The sequence below is a fragment of the Giraffa tippelskirchi genome, chromosome 3, assembly GCF_054371585.1.
Source record: "Giraffa tippelskirchi isolate mGirTip1 chromosome 3, T2T-mGirTip1v1.2.pri, whole genome shotgun sequence".
Lineage (NCBI taxonomy): Eukaryota > Metazoa > Chordata > Mammalia > Artiodactyla > Giraffidae > Giraffa > Giraffa tippelskirchi.
This window is the reverse complement of record NC_137277.1, coordinates 158,025,572-158,044,834: the sequence shown is the minus strand read 5'-3', so window position 1 is coordinate 158,044,834 and position 19,263 is coordinate 158,025,572. Positions and strand designations below refer to the sequence as shown.

The 19,263-nt window shown below is 34.5% G+C and overlaps 1 protein-coding gene across 2 annotated transcripts in view; it reads left to right on the top strand.

Annotated features, from left to right (window-relative positions):
- Window positions 1-19,263, top strand: part of ERBB4 (erb-b2 receptor tyrosine kinase 4) — a 1,244,626-nt gene that overhangs the window by 443,606 nt on the left and 781,757 nt on the right. The gene's annotated exons all lie outside the window — the stretch shown is intronic.

Here is a 19,263-nt window from a genome sequence, read left to right as displayed (position 1 = left end):
GGAATGCTCAGAGACAAGTAAGATAGCCATAATCAGATCTTAGTGATAAAGTGAAACATTGTGAGAGATGATATCAGAAAAGTAGTAGGGGTTCAAATTGCATCAGAATAAGGACATTTCTTCAGACTGACATGAGGAACAACGGGAGATATTTGAACACAGGAGACAAATGATCTGATTTAAGGGTTAAAATATATATTTAAGGGTTTTAAAATATAAAAATATTTTATATCTGATATATAATAGATTAGACAATCTAGTCTATTGTCCCTGATCCAAGGAGACAGGCAGGAGCATCACTTAGAAGCCTATTGCAGTGTTCAGATAGAGAACTGTGATGACTTGAAGGTAAAGGCAGTCAGTCCACTGGGATGATAGAATGTCATGTGGAGCCTGCAGACATTCTGCACGTAGAGCTGAGAGGGCGTGTGTGTGTGTGTGTGTGTGTGTGTGTGTGTGACTTCGTTAGTGGTTTAAGACAATAAAGGAGTCAGCTGACTAGATTTTTAGGCCTGGCGTGCTGCGATTCATGGGGTCGCAAAGAGTCAGACACGACTGAGCAACTGAACTGAACTGAACTGGGTGAAAGGAGAACTATTTATTGAACTAGGAAGACTGGGAGATGAAAGGAGTTGGAAGGTGGAGGTGGGGAAGCCTTCTAAAACCCTCTTCTAGTTAAAAGAAAATAAAATATTTAGTATTAAAAGTTAAAGTGTAAGATTAGTCTTTCTGCATGTACTTACTTAAGGCCCATTTGTAAGTCTAAAATCATTATGCTTAGAAATGTAGCTGTGTTTGTATCTATTTTCTTTGTCCAGTATCCACTGTGAGATAGAAAAATGAAAAGGAACTGAATAACAAAGGGAGTGAAATTTATTCAGTTATAAAGCTGATTTATACTTGCTAAGATTATACTGCTCTAAAATTCCTTTATGGTATAAAACGCTAGTGACTATTACCTATAGTACCCAAAATGGACTTCTAATATAAAGTGTAACTGGTATGGGGCTTCTCAGGTCGTTCAACAATAAAGAATCTACCTGCAATGTAGGAGCCTCAGGAGACACAGGTTCAATCCCTGAGTCAGGAAGATCCCCTGGAGAAGAAAGTGGCAACCCACTCCAGTATTCTTGCCTGGGAAATCGCATGGACAAAGACCTGGCGGGCTACAGTCCATGGGATAGCAAGAATTAGACAAGATTTAGCCACTAACCACTAGTAATAATATTACTCTGTAGTTCTAAATTTATAGAAGATACTGTGTTCTCGGCATATAAACATTTCAGTTTGTTTATGCACATTTTTGCTTGATTGTAATATACTAATGCTAAATCCGAATGATTTGAAACAAATATTGGTAGACATCAACTAGTAATATGCTTTTGAATGATAATTACTTATAGAATTGTAACTGATTTTGATTCCTAGCTTTTCCGCTAGTTAATTTTATGGTTATATTATTTAATTTTCTGAGTCTTAGCTTCCTCTTCTGTAAAAATAGAGATGATGATGCAGTAGTGATGATGATAATGGGTGCTTGTATGTGGAGTAAATGATAATGTGTATATAGAGCAATTAAAATAATTTCTGGTACTGCTAATACATAGATAGAAAGAGCTATTAATTGTAGACATATCAGTTCAGTTCAGTCACTCAGTTGTGTCCGACTCTTTGCAACCCCATGAGCTGCAGCATACCAGGCCTCCCTGTCCAAGACCAATTCCCAGAACCCACCCAAACTTATCTCCATTGAGTCGGTGATGCCATCAAACCATCTCATCCTCTGTTATCCCCTTCTCCTCCTGCCCTCAATCTTTCCTAGCATCAGGGTCTTTTCAAATGAGTTAGCTCTTCGCATCAGACGGCCAAAGTATTAGAGTTTCAGCTTCAACATCAGACCTTCCAATGATATTAATAATTTCATAGTAATATAATTTTAAATAATACTAAAGGAGACAATTTATCAGAAATAATATTATACAATTATGTATAATATCAAATAATATGAAAGCATATATAGAAATTAGAATGTATATGCATGTTATACATATAATGTCTACAAATGTGTATGTAGATAGAGCTATATACACATACATCCATATGCACACCATTACACAGACACACACACAATCATATGGTTGGTTTGCCACTGGACTTTATAGATTGCTAGGTAATTTTTATGTTTTGCAATTTTTACTGGAGTATAGTTGATTTATAGGGCTTTCCTGTAAGTTAGTAAAGAATCCAATGTTGTGTTAATTTCCACTGTATAGCAAAGTGAATCAGTTATATATTACATATATCCACTGTTTTTTTAGATCTTATTTCCATATAGGTCATTGTAGAATAATGAGCAGAGTTCCTTGTGCTATATAATAGATTGTTTTTACGTATCTATTTTGTATCTAGTAATGTATATATATATCAATCCCAATCTCCCAGTTTAGTACTCCCCTGCTTCCCTCCTTGGTAACCACACAGTTTTCTACATCTGTAACAGTATTTCTGTTTTGTAAATAGGTTCATTTGTACCATTTTTTTAGATTCCACATGTAAGTAATATCATATAATATTTGCCCTTCTGAGTCTGACTTAAGTTCATTCAGTATGGCAATCTCTAGGTCCATGCATGTCATTGCAAGTGGCATTATTTGTTCTTTATTTTATGGCTGAGTGATATTCCATTGTACATTTGTACCATGTCTGCTTTAGCCATTCCTCTGTCAATGGATATTTAGGTTCCTTCCATATCCCAGTTGTTGTGAATGGTGCTGAATGAAAATTGAGGTACATTTATCTTTTTGAATTATGGTTTTCTCCAGATATACCCCCAGTAGTGGGATTGCTGAATCATACTATAGCTCTACTTTTAGCTTTTTAATGTAGCTCTTATATTCTATCTTTAGAATAATATATTTTTATACTTTCAGATGATTTTAAAATACAATTTCTCAATAGTTTATACTAAAAACCAAAATGAATGTAATCTTATAAAACATGCTAATGTTTTGTAAGACTCCAAGATTATCAAATGTGTTAATAGTAATTGGATTTAATATATACATTCCTATAAAAGAAATGGCAAAGTATAGAGTGAATATCTTACCTTTTTAAAAATCATATATATTAAACTATGTACATATCTTAAAATTATATATATGTGTGTGTGTGTGTGTGTGTATATCTATATCTATATATATATCTGTATATGCTGCTGCTGCTGCTGCTAAATCGCTTCAGTCGTGTCCGACTCTGTGCAACCCCATAGATGGCAGCCCACCAGGCTTCCCCGTCCCTGGGATTCTCCAGGCAATAACACTGGAGTGGGTTGCCATTTCCTTCTCCAATGCATGAAAGGAAAAGTGAAAGTGAAGACGCTCAGTTGTGTCCAACTCTTAGCGACCCTATGGACTACAGCCTACCAGGCTCCTCTGTCCATGGGATTTTCCAGACGAGAGTACTAGAGTGGGTTGCCATTGCCTTCTCCATATATCTGTGTGTATATATATATATATATATATATATATATATATATATATATATATATGTATGTATGTATATATATATATATGTATGTATATGTATATGTATATATGTATATATATATATACATACATATATATGTATATATATATACATATTCAGAATTCAGAAATTACAGGTAGACCAAAAAGGAAAGTGAATGTCATCTGGAAATCTTCCAATCAGAAAGAAAACATTTTCATCATATCATTGTATTTCCTTCCCATTGCATATTTTTACACACATAAACATATAGATGTACCCATCATCTCTTAAAAAAATCTTTGAAAACTAATTTTATTAAGAAATGTTGTTTTATTTTTGAAATCACAATGGTGAAGATTGTACAATTATATGAGACTTGTCCCTCAAAAATGTAATGTATTTTAAAATCAAATTCTGGAGTTATTATTTGATTTACATTGTCTTCTTTACAAGGTCTAATCAGGTGGCAAATTAATTTGAGAGCTGAACATTTGCAAAGAATTTAACAGAGAGTTGATTGTGTTTTATCCTGTCAGAAAGTGTCAATAGAAATCTGAATTTCATAATAAAAGATACTTGTTGTATAACTTATCCTAAAATGCATATTATTTTTGTGTCAGGAATTGAAAATTATGTTCAGAAAAGGCATGCTTCAAATTTTAAAAATTGATCAAATTTGTGCTGTGCTGTTAAAGAATTAAAAATAGTAGTATTGTTCCTGTTCCACCTGCATCTCTAAGTAAACAGTAAGTAATTTAAATTTTTAAAATTTGTCTCCTAGATAAGATTTTATACATATTAACCTTGCTAGATACAGATATAAAAACAAAAGCGTTATATTTGTATCTGGCAGGGTTTTTCTAGATACAAATATAAATGCTTTTGTTTTTATAATATGCAGAAATTATGTTATTTTAAAGTGAAAAGTGAAAGTGAAAGTCACTCAGTCCTGTCTGACTCTTTGGGACCCCATGACTATACAGTCTATGGAATTCTCATAGGCCAGAATAGAGTGGGTAGCTTTTCCCTTCTCCAGCTTCCTTTGTGGCTCAGACGGTAAAGAGTCTGCCTGCAATGCTGGAGACCCGGGTTGGATCCCTGGGTCGTGAAGATCCCCTGGAGAAGAAAATGGCAACCCACTCCAGTCCTCCTGCCTGGAAAATCCCGTGGATGGAGAAGCCTGGCAGGCTACAGTCCATGGGGTCTCAAAGAGTCGGACACAACTGAGTGACTTCACTTTTACTTTCTCCAGGGGATCTTCCCAACCCAGGGATCGAATCCAGGTCTCCCACATTGCAGGCAGATTCTTTAACAACTGAGCCACAAGGGAAGCCCAAGAATACTGGAGTGGGTAGCTTATCCCTTCTCCAGAAGATCTTCCTGACCCAGGAATCCGACTGGGGTCTCCCACATTGCAGGTCAATTCTTTACCAGCTGAGCTATCAGGAAAGCCCCTGTGTTATTTTAATGGGCTCTCAAAGATTCACATTACTCTAAAAGGACAATGCGTATCATGTGATTTTAAACCTTTAATTAAAGTCTTTTTTCTTATCACTAGCATCAATTTATCTTATCAAAGGAAATCATAGGTTATTCTTTACATTTAAAATTGAACCTGATGCTCTAGAACTCCTATGGTTTAGTGTTGAATATGTTGTTCTTAATACCTGTATCACCTAATTGTCTTAGGTAAAGTAAACTAAGGAACTTATAACACATTTTGGCATTTATCTATTTTTTAATCATTACCTAAACACTTTTGACAAAACTACAGCAAGGAAAAAAGTTCAAATATATATTACCATTATGTAGTGAATACCATATCCTTATATATATTTAAATATTTTTCTTAAATGTAAAAGATATTTCTAAGGTCATGTTCAATAATAATAAAAAAGTTGTTAAGCATCAACTTGGTTTTTAGATGTTATATTGAATGATGCATAGTCCATTAAAAAGTTGAACTTTTGTACTCAGTTTCTTATTTTAGATTTTGTAAGTGCTGCTTCGTTATAATAAAACCTCCAAGTAAGATATTGGATTTTAAAAAATTTTTATTTTCCAACTTTATTGAGATATAATTAACATATAATATTGGGTAAGTTTAAGGTGTACAACCTGTGAATTTGATACACTTATATAATACAAAATGATAGCCATTATAATGTTAACTAGCCCCAACATCACATCACATAATTGTAATTTCTTTTTTGTGGTGAGAACATTGAAGGTCTACTCACTTAGGAACTATCAAGTATGTAATACAGTATTGTTAACTATAATCATCATGCTGTACAATAGATCCCCAGAATTTATTCATTTTATAACTGGAGGTTTGTATCATGTTATCAACATCTCCCCATTTCTCTCATCTCTGAGACCATGGTAACCAAGATTCTACTCTGTTTCAGAATATAATATGGAAATATCTCAAAAAATTAAAAATAGAACTACTATGTGATCCAACAATCCCACTCTGGGAAATATATCCAAAGGAAATGAGAACCAGATCTCAAAGGGTATCAGATGTTTAAATCCAAAGATTAGTGAAACTTTCACTTTTTCATGTCTATGTAGTATCTGATGCCCTGTTAACTAACCTATGAGACCATGGAATGAATAGGGAAGTTGCTAGTAATATTAGCAGTGCAATGTATTGGTAATATCTCAAAACTATGGTGAGAAAAAAATCTGAAATAAATAAAGTGAAGGAAGAAAACTAAAAACACACATGTTCAGTCATGGATAAGGACCTAGGGAGAGATAGGCAGAAACCTGCTGACTGAATAAAATATATAAGGTATGATGTTTCTTCAGATGTAGATGCTACTGAATATATTAGTAACATCATTTACTACTGTGGCCAAGAAAGACTACCCAGAAAATTGCTCCCAACAAGTGAGATCTACCTTTTATAATATATAATGGCAATTTTTTTTTTCTGCTTCATATTTCATTGTGGATAAGATGAATTTGTCTTTGTGAATTTTGTTCATTGACACTGAATCAAAGTCAGTTAAAAAATTAAAAAAAAAACTTTAAGCAGCTTGCATTCTAAGAAAAACTATAGAGGATTTTTATTAGAATATATACTCTTGTAAATTTGAGGCACCAATCTTATTTATCTATTATTCCTTTCACACTTGATCTAAAGCCCCATATATTGTGGTTGTCCATTAGTGTTTATTGAATAAATGAAAGAACAAATGAGTGAATGATATATATTTCCCCAGTGATGGATATCTCCCTACCAAACAATTAACTGTAATTAGCATATTATAAAAATAACACACATTGTTCATCTGAATCTCTTTTAGAGGGATCACACTACTGTTATAGAATGCAATTTCTAGAATAATAGGCATTAGCTTATGAGAAAACAGTGTAAAATAAATTATGATATATTTTATTATATAGTCTAATCAGTATTGATAGCTTATGGTAAAGGATGTTAGACTCATGATATCCAAAGAAAATTTAGCTTAGGAATCGGGGACCAGGCTTGATCACTCAGAGCTTTTGTGTGGCAGAAGTTTTATTGCAGTGAAAAAGGACAGAGAAAGTTTGTGACCTAGATAGACATCAGAAGGGGGACAGAGAGTGCCCCACTTGCTAGTTTTATCAAGGCCTTATATACTTTTACCAGACCCACTTCCACAACATACATCTTAAATCAACAAGATTAGAACTAACAATAGAAACATCTTACCAGAACTTCTTTCACAACATAAGCCTTAAGATAACAAAACTAGTCAGAAGCTTCTCCTTAAGAAGAAACATGTCCTTGAGCAAAATAAATTGTTGTTAAATAATCATTAGTACAGAGCTTAAAGAAAAACATACCCTTGAGCAAGATGAGTTGTTTTGTTGTGTAATCATTAGCTCTGGGCTTAAAGCAAGATGGGGCTTCCCTGACCGCTCAGATGGTAAAGAATCCGCCTGCAATGTGGGAGACCTGGGTTCGATCCCTTGGTTGGGAAGATCTCCTGGAGAAGGGCATGGAGACCCTTTCCCGTATTCTTGCCTAGAGAATCCCCATGGACAGAGGAGGCTGGCAGGCTGCAGCCCTTGGGGTTGCAAAGAGTTGGACAGGACTGAGCGACTAAGCATGTAAAGAAAATCAGTCTTAAAGACTGTTGTCCTAGCAACTCAGAGTTTAAGAAAAAGCATCTTATGTGACTAAAACAATGCAATGTAGGAAAAAAAAAAAAAAATTGTCCCTTTCTCCTCCTTGAGAGCCCAGGACCCCTTTCTCCTCATTGAGGGCCCCGGACTCCTTATCAACCTACCTAAAAATTAACTCTCTCAGTATCAGATGGTTGCTTTTCTGTCATCCAGAGAGTTATGGTACTAAGAAATGGTTTCCAAAACTTTCAAACACTTTGTTAGAAGGTGATTTCAGATTTGGCTTTGAGTGAAGTTAGCCTGAAGATACCTTAAAGGATCCTTAGTTGTCTTCTCTGTCACTTCCTCTCATTCCAGATCTAACATTGGCACACTCTTTTGATTTGAAGGGACTGTTACTTTTTTAGACACAAGTTAATCTTGAATGAGCAAATTTGGATGGATGACCGAGGAGAGTAGAGTTGACCAAGACTTCTGTTTGCTGTTATAGTAGGCTCAACACTGCAAAGAGGCACAGGGAGTAGGGACAGATGGGAATAATAAGCAGCCAATATGCTGGTAGCCAAGCCATGTGCTCTGACATGGAGTTTCTTCCACTCAGAAAAGGGGCATCTTAGTGCATTTGCCTGAAGTCACTAATTGCCCTAGAACAGCCGTAGGCTGAAGAGTGCCCTTCACTCTTTTAAGGGAAGAGTGCCCTTAAAAAGGAGCACGTGGGTGACAGGAGTACCATGTTTCACTCTTGCTATTTCTCAGTTTTGCCCTTTCCTGATATTGGTTGACTGAATATGATTAGAAAATGCTTCTTGCATGTCATCAGTCAAGTAAACATTTGCTGATGCAGAGAATAAGAAAGAAAGCTTCACTCTGCAACCTTTATGAATAGAAAGGGCAAAGCCCATTTATTAATGTATGTCTTTATCAGTGCTTAAGATATCAGCCTGATAGGTGACCATAGCTTCATATTAGGAACATATAATCTAATTCCTTTTTAAAGATACTTCTAAGTGGAAAAAAAAATTCCACAGACTTCCACTTTAATTACAGTGAATGGCAAAGGTCTCACCGTTATAAGCCATTACGAACAGACTGGTTTTTATTACATACAAAGGGGTAGTTGAAAGCATGATAATCTAGGGAAGAAAGACGGTTACTAATGTTTACATACTTAGCTCCCACTGGCATTTTACCAGGTTAGAGGTTTGCACTGTCCCTCTTAATCTGAGCAAATGTATCTAGATTCACAGCAAGACCTCAAGGAGAACCAGATGAGGGGGCAGATGGCAGATGACTAATTTGGCAAGCCTTGATGAGTGGAAATCGTTTGCTTTAATTGCTTGTCAAGTCCAGTACCTACATTAAAGTTAAGGACTTAGCACTTACACAGAAAATGAAATACTACAAAGTAAATAAGAAGGACTCTTTGGGTGGGGGACAGGAACGGGGTGTGAAAAATGATAAAAAGTGCAAGAGGGAATTAAACAAGATAGTGGTAAAGGGAACATTATTTCGTCTAAGAACCGATGACAGAAATGTAATTTGTAAATCTGTAGTCTTTTTATGTTTTTCAGCTTTCAACATAGGAATTTTATGAGATATAATTTAAGAAAAAATAGAACAAAATATGTAAAGGCAGGAAAACAATTAAGAACAGGAACTAAAATTTATATGCAGGCAGTTACAAGTCAATTTTTGATGATCCATATAATGCATTTAAAGTAATTTTTTAATAATTTTAATCTTATTAAGCTTATCTTTGAAATACTAAATAAAAACTACAATTATATCTTATTATATTGGAAGACTAGTTTGGTGTAGACCACTCACAAAATATATTATTAATGAACAGGAGATAATCATGTGCAATATTTATATATATTATTTTTTATAGTCTTCGTTGATCAGTTTATTTCCCTTTGCAATATAATTTAGCTGTTTAAGCATCTTTGGGGGGCATTTAGAAACTATTGTCAGTAAATACTAGAAGTAAAATACGGATCAATTAAATTTTAGGTGGAGCAACACATAGCAGTATATGTAGCCGGTGGACTTGCCTTCATCAGTCTGTTATATAGAATGCCTATGTCTTCCCTAGTTACAACTCTATTAATGAAGGTCTGTGATGCCAAATTCCCTTTTCATTTGGCTCAAGAATCATTTTTGAAAGTGATTTAGTTAATTTCAGCAGATTTCATGTTTGTCACTTTGGAAGTCAATAACACAGTGGCTGAGGGAAAGAATCGATGACCACTATATGGTCCCTTATTTTTTGTTTTTTAAAGGATACTGATTTTTAGATTGATAATATTTAATTTACAGTTTTATGTAATGTAAATTATAAAACAAGCATCCTATTTGATATTTTTAATACTTTTAGAATTAATTATATGGAGAACAAATTTTTCTGAAGTATAAACCCACTTCTATTATCACTTTGTGTGTGATGATATCTTGTACAAATATTTTTAAATTATTGATTGTTTTTGTTGTTTAGCCACTAATTCATGTTTGAGTCTTTTGCGACTTCATGGACTGTGGCCCATCAGTCTCCTCTGTCCATAGGATTTCCCAGGCAAAAATACTGAAGTGGGTTGCTATTTCCTTCTCCAGGGTATCTTCCCAACTCAGGGATTGAACTTACATCTCTTGCATTGACAGGCAGATTCTTTACCACTGAGCCACCAGGGATAGGTAATTTTTAATATTAAAATAGTGGTCCAAATTAAAGCAATGAATCTAGAACTGTAGTAATGGAATAATACGTGATTACTAAGAGTGGTTCATTCTGGGAATATAAGAATGGTTCAATATTTGGAATTCATTAATAATTTTTAAATTAATGCAAATGTGATTAACATTAATTAATAGCAAAAAAATATAGCAACATTCAACATTCAAATCTGAAATAAAAACCTTGTAAAGCCAGACACTGGAATATATAATGTAATAAAATATATATGGAACCAAGGAAAGCATTTCTATAAAGATTAGAACAAAGATAAAAATGATTACTATGCCCATTAATTGAAAACAAATTATTCTAGGTGTTCTAGACAGTACTAACCAAGAAAAATAAATAAAATAACATGATTGAAGACCAAGTAAGTCAAGGACCTCAATTAAGAAAACTAGAAATTACAAGGTGTTAGCAATTAGTCAAGTTTTGAGGGAAAAAAAATGTCAAAGTCATCAAGAGTTTTAAAAATATGTAGTAATAATAATAATAAGCAACTCAAAAACATAACTAAAATTATTCAAAGAGACAAAAGCATAAATTGCCTAAGAACAAATATATTTAGAATGTTTTATAATTTATGTAAAGGAGCATATTTAACTCTGTTAAATATACAAGATAACTTGAGTGTGTGTGTGTGTGTTTTATATACATACAGTAAAATTGACGTATTTCAGTGTACTTATTGCTCTGCATTTTAACTTATGTATAGATCTTTGTAATCATCACCGTGGTCAGTATGCAGAAGAATTCTGCCATCTCCTAAATTCCCTTCATGATCTTTCCATCAAATCCTCACTCTCAGATCCCCATCCTCTAACAACCATTGATTTGTTCTCTGTCCTTTGTAGTTTTGTCGTTTTTGAGAAACTTCATAACAAGAAAATTGTATAGTATGTAGCCTTTTGAGCCTACGTTTTCCAGTGAGCATAATGGCTTTGGAAATTTCACACGTTAACTTATTAATCATCAGTTGATTTTCCTTGCTGAATAGATATTCATGAAATTAATATATTGTTGTTGTTCAGTCTTTAAACCATGTCCAACTCTTTGTGACCCCATATGTATATATATATAATATACCAAAGTTTGCTAGCATTCACCCATCAAAGGTTATTGGTTATTTCCAATTGTTGGCAAATACAAATTTGAATAGAGTTCCTTTAAACATTCATGAATAATACATATGTTTATGGGAGCAAATTTTCATTTGTCTAGGAAAGCACCTATCAATGGGGTTGCTAGGTAATTTGGTAAATGTTTAACTATATAACTTTATATGATATTGCCACAGAGTGACCTCCTCAAAGCAACCCATGACTTGGTATAGAGTAAGTTTTATTTTATTTTTACTAGCAGTATTTTTTAAATATTTTATTTTATTTTATTAATTAAATTAGTTTATTTATCTATTTTTTAACTTTAAAATATTGTATTGGTTTTGCCATACATTGACATGAATCCACCATGGGTGTACATATGTTATACTGGAGCATAGTTGATTAGTGATGTTGTGTTAGTCTCAAGCGTAGAGCAAAGTGATTCAGTTCAGTTCAGTTCAGTTCAGTCGCTCAGTCGTGTCCGACTCTTTGCGACCCCATGAATTGCAGCACGCCAGGCCTCCTTGTCCGTCACCAACTCCTAGAGTTTACCCAAACCCATGTCCATTGAGTCAGTGATGCCATCCAACCATCTCATCCTCTGTCGTCCCCTTCTCCTCCTGCCCCCAATCCTACCCAGCATCAGGGTCTTTTCCAATGAATCAACTCTTCGCATGAGGTGGCCAAAGTATTGGAATTTCAGCTTCAACATCAGTCCTTCCAGTGAACACCCAGGATTGATCTCCTTTAGGATGGGCTGATTGGATCTCCTTGCTGTCCGTCAGACTCTCAAGAGTCTTCTCCAACACCACATTTCAAAACATCAATTCTTTGGCATTCAGCCTTCTTCACAGTCCAACTTTCATACCCATACATGACTACTGGAAAAACCATAGCCTTGACTAGACAAACCTTTGTTGGCAAAGTAATGTCTCTGCTTTTTAATATGCTGTCTAGGTTGGTCATAACTTTTCTTCCAAGGAGTAAGTGTCTTTTAATTTCATGGCTGCTGTCACTATCTGCAGTGATTTTGGAGCCCCCAAAAATAAAGTCTGCCACTGTTTCCCCATCTATTTTCCATGAAGTGATGGGACCAGATGCCATGATCTTAGTTTTCTGAAAGTTGAGTTTGAAGCCAACTTTTTCATTCTTCCATTTCACTTTAATCAAGAGACTCTTTAGTCCTTCTTCATGTTCTGCCATAAGGGTTGTTATCTGAATACCTGAGGTTACTGATATTTCTCCCAGCAATCTTGATTCCAGCTTGTGCTTCCTCCAGCCCAGCATTTCTCATGATGTTCTCTGCATATAATTTAAATAAGCAGGGAGACAATATACAAACTTGATGTACTCCTTTTCCTATTTGGAATCAGTCTGTTGCTCCATGTCCAGTTCTAACTGTTGCTTCCTGACCTGCATACAGGTTTCTCAAGAGGAAAGTCAGGTGGTCTGGTATTCCCATCTCTTTCAGAATTTTCCACAGTTTATTGTGATCCACACAGTCAAAGGCTTTGGCATAGTCAATAAAGCAGAAGTAGATGTTTTTCTGGAACTCTCTTGCTTTTTCGATGATCCAACGGATGTTGGCAATTTGATCTCTGATTCCTCTGCCTTTTCTAAAACCAGCTTGAACATCTGGAAGTTCACGGTTCACGTATTGCTGAAGCCTGGCTTGGAGAATTTTGAGCATTACTTAACTAGCGTGTGAGATGAGTGCAATTGTGTGGTAGTTTGAGCATTCTTTGGCATTGCCTTTCTTAGGGATTGGAATGAAAATTGACCTTTTCCAGCCCTGTGGCCACTGCTGAGTTTTCCAAATTGAGTGCAGCACTTTCACAGCATCATCTTTGAGGATTTGAAATAGCTCAACTGGAATTCCATCACCTTCACTAGCTTTGTTCGTAGTGATGCTTCCTAAGGCTCACTTGACTTCACAGTCCATGAAGTCTGGCTGTAGGTGAATGATCACAACATTGTGATTATCTGGGTCATGAAGATCTTTTTTGTATAGTTCTTCTGTGTATTCTTGCCACCTCTTGATGTCTTCTGCATCTGTTAGGTCCATACCATTTCTGTCTTTTATTGAGCTCATCTTTGCATGAAATGTTCCCTTGGTATCTCTAACTTTCTTGAAGAGATCTCTAGTCTTTCCCATTCTATTGTTTTCCTCTGTTTCTTTGCACTGATCACTGAGCAAACCTGTCTTATCTCTCCTTGCTATTCTTTGGAACTCTGCATTCAAATGCATGTATCTTTCCTTTTCTCCTTTGTCGCTTCTCTCCTTTTCACATCTTTTTGTAAGGCCTCCTCAGACAGCCATTTTGCTTTTTTGCATTTATTTTTCTTGGGGATGGTCCTGATCCCTGTCTCCTGTACAGTGTCATGAACCTCCATCCATAGTTCATCAGGCACTCTCTGTCTATCAGATCTAGTCCCTTAAATCTACTTCTCACTTCCACTGTATAATCGTAGGGATTTGATTTAGGTCATACCTGAATGGTCTAGTGGTTTTCCTTACTTTCTTCAATTTAAGTCTGAATTTGGCAATAAGGAGTTCATGATCTGAGCCACAGTAAGCTCCTGGTTTTGTTTTTGCTGACTGTATAGAGCTTCCCCATATTTGGCTTCAAAGAATATAATCAGTCTGATTTCAGTGTTGCACATCTGGAGATGTCCGTGTGTAGAGTCTTCTCTTGTGTTGTTGTAGCCATAGTTTGTTCTTTTAAGTCTGTGAGTCTGTTCTTGTTTTGTAAATAAGTTCACTTGCATCTTTTTTTTTTTTTTTTTATATTCTGCAGATAGGCAATGTCATATACTTGTCTTTCTCTGTCTGTCTTACTTCACTTAATATGGTAATTTCCAGGTCCATCCATTTTGCTGCAAATGGCATTATTTCATTCTTTTTTAATTGTAAAGTAATATTCCATTGTATATGGGCTTCCCAGGTAGTGCAATGGTAAAAGTATCCACCTGTCAGTGCAGGAGATGCAGGAGTTGCACATTCAATCCCTGGGTTGGGAAGATCCCTTCGAGCAGGAAATGGCACCCACTCCAGTATTGTATATGTATATCACATCTTTTTTATCCATTCATCTATCAATGGACATTTCAGTTGCTTTCTTATAAACAGTGCTACAGTGGGCATTGGGGTGTATCCTCTCCATTGTATACTTTTGGATCATGTTTTTCTCCAGATACATGCCCAGGAGTGGGATTGCGGGGCTATATGGTAGTTCTATTTTTAGTTTCTTAAGGAATCTCCATGCTGTTCTCTGTAGTGGCTATACCAGTTTACATTCCCACCAACAGTATAGAACAGGTTTAAATATGTATTTTAGAAATAAATTCAATCACAAAATTTTTGAACTGGAAGGAAATGTAAAGAAAAGAGAAAATTGGAACCAATAAGAAGAAAATAATTATCCCATTTTACACAGCTGAAAAATGTTGGAGGAATGGGTTCCCAACCTTCATTGTCCTTGCCCAGTGATCATTTCTTTATATGAGACTGATTGCACATCACTGTGCAAGCCTTTTTTAAAATTTGATTTAATATATTGCATAATATATACATATTATATACATATATTTGGTTAAATAACATTAGCTAACAATTACCTCTATCAATAAGTCAAATATTGTGCAAAGCAAGTTAACGTGTATTCACTCATTTAAATTTATGAGATGGTGGTTGTTACTATGTTCATTTTACAGACGAGGAAATACAATGACAGAGAGGCTAAATAACTTGCTCGAGGTTAATTGCAGGCCAGTGATTGAGCTAGACTTTAATGCTGGACATCTGGCTTTAGGCTCTGTGTTATTCACCTCTAAACTGTGTTTATTGTTGGGAGCACTCAGCACAGACATGGAGACTCCAAGTGACTAAGTGACTTTCTCAAGTTCATTCAGCTCTTAAAAGTGGAAGGACCAGCATTTGATCCTGTGTTAATTATTTCTCCAAAGTCCATTTTATTTATTCAATGAATATTGACTGATAGTCTGCTATGTGTCTTTAAGTGTTGAACAGAGAAAGGCCTCTAACAATGGAGCTTGCATTCCATTATAGAGATATTTAATAAACAAGAAAACAAGGAAGCATATAATTTCAGATAGCAGTAAAACAAAAATAAAGAAGGCAAAGAAGACAGAGCATGATGAATGGGAATCTGCTATTTTAGATAAGATAGTCAGAAAAGGCTTTTCTGAAAGAGTGACATTCGAGTAAAGATCCTAATATACATTCTACAAGTTATAGTATGAAGTTTGGATCTTATAATAAATGCATTTAAAAACCAAGGATTGTTTTCAGTGAGAGTGACGTGAATGATTGATGTTTTTTAAAAAGATCATTCTGGCGTCTGGACAAAGAATTAAATGGGGCAAGTAGGGAATTAAGTCAGTTAGGGGGCTACTGTCAAAAGTCAAGGGCAGATATAACCTTGGTGTCTTGGATTAAATAACTTTAGTAGAAATGGCTTTTTCGGTGGCTCAACAGTAAAGAATCTGTCTGCCAAGGCTGGAGACATAAGAGACCAGGGTTTGATCCCTGGATTGGGAAGATTCCCTGCAGAAGGGCATGGGAACCCACTCCAGTATTCTTGCCAGGAGAATCCCATGGAGAGAGGACCCTGGTGGACTACAGTCCAAAGGTTCGTGACACAGTCCTAAGGTTCAGTTGTGTGACACAACTGAAGTGACTTAGCATGCACACAAAGAAGTAGTAACAAATTTGGCCCCATTTCAATATATATTTTGAACATAGAACTGCAGGAATTCTTTGTGTAACTATAATAGCACTCAATAGTCTCTGAAAATGTTTGCTATTTCTGATATTTTCTTTATTTTATATTTTTAATGAAAATTTTAATACCCAAGAAGGTACATCAAGCTAAAGCATGTTTGTTATGGTAACCTTTCTGAAAGAGAAAGTACTTAGTGTTAAATCAGATTTGTTTTTTAAAAAGAGAACTTTTATCAAGTTACCAAATATTTCTTTATGCAGACAGTCCCTGAATGTTACACATACATTATATACATGGCTTATATATACTGCTTACTGCTTTCCTTACTGTGTGCATGAACAACTTCATGAGCCCTTACAACAAACCTTGGGCATTTTAATCAATATGTATTTTTCATGATACTAGGTCAACAGTAGATGCTAAATAAATAATTACTCATTTCTCAATATCTCACATAGGCATTTGATTTGTAAGTCAGGCAAAAATATTGATTCAATTATTTTTTTCCCTCTTTTTGTCATCTTGAGTAAGCAAATAGAGTGCTGATTTCCACAGTCATAATAAGCCTGGAGGCAATCATTGATTTTTTTAGTATTAATATGGATATTCTTAATGTTTCTTCTTTGTGTTTCTAATATATTTGCCCCATGAATAAATGAATAATTTTGTTAACCAACCTTTGTAAATTGCTATAAACTCCTAATTATAGTCTTATTTTTTTTTTTTTACTGAATGAAGATCATGTAGTTCACTCACTGTTGGATACAAATCTTAAGAAGTCTGAAAAGCCCATGTCTGCAACTATAGCTACATTTGTAATGGAATCAATACTAAATAGAATATTTGGTGATTTTATTAAAGCTTCACATATAGCTTTATTCCTGGAGTTACAGTTGAAATGAAAACTCTAGGGAGCACATGAAAATTCAGGAATTTTGAAGCTTGATTATTGTGAACTATAGTTTAAGGAGTTTATAATAGTGTTGGCAAAGGGGGCTGAATTTTGTTAAACTTGTTTTGGCTGGTGAAAAAGATTTTTCAATTCTGTTTGATAAACAGCTTTGTGAAATCAATGAAACTTGATGGTTTAAGCATTGTCTTGTATACATTGCCTGATTGTGAAATCGATTGACAAATGGAAGTTGTGAGGCATTCAGTGGAGCCTTCATGAAGAGAAACACAAATGATTTTTATGCATCTATCCAAACTAGTTCTTTAAAAATCAAGTCTGTCTGTCAAGATGAAAGTTAGGAGGAATGTATTACTGGATTTAGATAGCTTGACTAGAACATAAATATAAAGGAAAGCCTCACTGAGACAAAAATATTTTTTAACTGAAACTGTGTTAACCAGAAACTCCCAAAATCAGAATGTTTGAGAATATTCTGATTATTTAGAATATCTGTTTATTGAATTATATTTTGTGTTAATGAAATATAATTTTAAATATACTTATTCTAATTTTCTGTTTTCACATAGTACTACAAAATACAGCTGATCACTTTTGAACAATGAGAACTGTTCTGACTTGCAGTTTATTTTCTGAATACAAGTTGTACTTATTTTTATGGCATTTAAATTAATTATTAAATAAGTTTTTGCAAAGCATCATGCTATATAGCTCAGCAGATAGACAATAATGATTAATATATTTCATCTATCTTCAAAAAGCTTACAGCAGTTGTGAGTGTCTTATATAAAGAGATTTTTGCAATAATAATTAATAATAATTTCATATTCTATATTCTTTTTGTATATGCAGAATGAGAAAGATGGAAAAATAATAGGCGCTACAATTATACTGATAAACTTTCTGCCAAAATTTGTTTAAGCTTTTACAGGAAAGGTCAAAATGCACTTAATATTTTAGAAACCTTTTCATTGAGATGTTTACGTATTGATTTTTGTACACATTTTATTTTCAACCAAAGGAAACTTATATAACATAAGCTACATATAAATTGCAATGTGACATTATATACATTTTAGAAATGATGAGTAAGTTTATTAATCGATGCTTAATTACCCTCATCAATAGTTGCATTAAAATATAAGCTTGTCCTCTTTGGAATTGAAAATAATTGAAATCTACATTTCATAAGCCCACATAATAATACTTTTTCTCAACAGACATTTTACAAGTTATTAAACTTCTGTGAGAAGTAAAAATAAAGATAATGGATTAAGAGTGTTTTTTAGAGTCGCTAGAGTACATTAGGGCTTCCCTGATGGCTCAGCCATAAGGAATCCGACTACCAATGCAGGAGATGTAGGAGACGCGGGTTTGACTCCAGGGTTTGGAAGAGCCCTTGGAGGAGGAAATGGCAACCCACTCCACTATTCTTGTCTGGAAAATCCCATGGACAGAGGTGCTTGGCGGACTACAGTCCATGGGGTCACAAAGAGTCAGACACGACTGAAGCAAATTAGCCCACTTATTCTGTTTGTAGTATATGTTTATAAATGTTTCAGTCTAAGATTTTTAATATTTATATTTTAAAAGATAGCATTTTAGAGGGCTTAAAAGCTCAAGTTTTAATTCTGTAGAAAATTTACTAAGATCAGATTACTTTGCAACACAAAAATCTCATTTTTAAATAAAATTTTTACTTTTATCATCTTCTGATTTTGATTTACTTTATATATATATATATATATACATATATATATACGTGTATATATATATATATAGTAGAGTGTATCATAAATTTGAAAGAAAATCTGGTTTGAGTGAAATTAAATAAATGGATTTATATGTTTGTGCTTTATATACTCACAGCAAATGTGATTATTTATCTCCTTGTTATATGTGTTTGTGGAACCCATGCCTTCTTAGTCTCTGTGGTTAGCATACACAATTTATGAGTGTGAATACATTATGCCACTTATATGTGGAATCTAAAAGAGCCAAACTTGATAGAAACAGAGAGAAGAATGTTGGCTACCAGGGACTTGGGAATGAGGAAATGGGGAGATTTGGGTCAAAAAGTGCAAATCCAGTTTTAAGATGAATAAATTCTGTGGATCTAATGTACACCATGGTGATTATAGT